The following is a 1,829-nucleotide window of genomic DNA, read 5'->3' on the forward strand; positions in this document are numbered from 1 at the left end:
TAGAGTTCTATTTGAAGTTGACTTTGGAGGCGCTATCAGATCAAGGGTATAAGCGCCTAAACTTGATCCGTTGTTTACGAAGGCATCATTATTATTATTAATATCTCAGTCTCCTATTGTTCAAAGGTACCTGGAACCTTTTGACAACAGGTTTCGGGAGACTTGTTCCCCGCAGAATCTTGGGGACTTATTTCCTCAAATTCTATTCGCAGATTATCCCCCCTAACTGCCTCTAGCTGTGCTGCGCAACCACAACGAAATCCACGATGACCGACTCACCAAATGATCCTCGACGCGGCCTGTGCTTCTGCACAGTCGTCGAAATTTTACTCCACAGCGTGATGGGTTGTCACGATGAGGTCTTTTGCAGTCGTGCAAACGACCGAACCATAAGTGAGGCCATCGCACTCACTCGAAGGACATCCACATGCTTGTGGACGCTTCAAGAGGTTCATCTAATGACCATCTGATGACAAGAGACAGGCATCGTTTCGGCTTGATGCTGCCATTTATGCATGGCTCGTACTTTTGGAGCCATGGTATTCCAAGGATGACATCAAATTGGTCACGAAATCCAGTACGATGAAATGATCATCGTACTGTTTACCCTTTAACATTATTCGATATTAACTACACGTTTATTTACTGTTACATATGCGCCTGTTGCTATGCGCACTGTCATCCTTGTTAGACGGATATCGCGCTCAATGGATTTGAGTCTGCGATCTTCTAGCAATTGTCGTCGACTGAAATTGCTCGACGCCTCAGAATTGACTAGGGACATTTATGGCAATTTATTTGCCACTATAATTTTTGAGATGACGAGGCTAATTTCATCACCTGGAGCAGTTACTCACAATGTCTGTTTAATTTATCAAATCATGCTGATTTCAAAGCCCTATTATTCTTATGTTCAGGGGCTGTAATTTATGGGTAATTAATTGTTTTCAAAAATATTGTCGATTATTATATAAAATTAACTTATTATGAGTGAGGAGCAGCTTTTGTTAAAGACCTGCAAATTCTTTTGACGTTGCTGGACAGTAGGGCGCTGCGCACCTCCTCACCTTGACCGTTTTTTACGTCCGGCTCGCCGTTGCGATTTCGCAAAAGCGTCGGAACCGCGTCATCCGCAATTCCTAGCGGCAGGTCGATCGCTTCGCTCAGTGTTTCTAGGCACTGGACTTGGGGCACTACACCTATAGCCGTAGTGACCCGTTTCTTAACGATTACTTTTTTGAAATCGTCTGTAACCTGAAGAGCTAGGTTTCTTGCTCTCTACATACGAGAGGTCAATCGGTTCTTAAACTCCGTTTCTTTGACGTCTTGGAGGACGATAAGCTTTAGAGTAGACAAACTGAAGTCCTACTTTTTCGCTACAGAGATCGCTTGATCTAGCGTCTCTAGCTCAAGCCGGAACAGGTGAGTCTCGACAGGACCGTCTGCAAGACCTTTAACAATCACAGCTAGCTGCGTTTGTTCGTCTACTGCATGACTCACACTTGTACGGTATCGTGTATGTTGGGCATAAGCGTGAAGATCACGCTTGCCTCCAGGACTTCTGCTCGATCCCCGAGTACGGCACGCGGCGGCTGTAATGTCTGCCTGAGCCGGGTTTTAAGGACCTCATACGCCCCAAAACAATGAATTCCGAAGCTTGAGCCTTAAAGCTCAAGATTTGAATCGTCCTGCTAAGTTGGACATGCCAAATACAAATTTCGTCGCATCATCATTATAGCGGCGAGCTTCACTGGCGTCGTCTAATTCGACGAACCAACTTAGAAGGAGGTTGCCTTGAATTTTGATATTCTGATCTTAATGCTTTCGAG

This window comes from Bremia lactucae, linkage group LG5 (genome assembly GCF_004359215.1).
Source record: "Bremia lactucae strain SF5 linkage group LG5, whole genome shotgun sequence".
NCBI classification, from domain to species: domain Eukaryota; phylum Oomycota; class Peronosporomycetes; order Peronosporales; family Peronosporaceae; genus Bremia; species Bremia lactucae.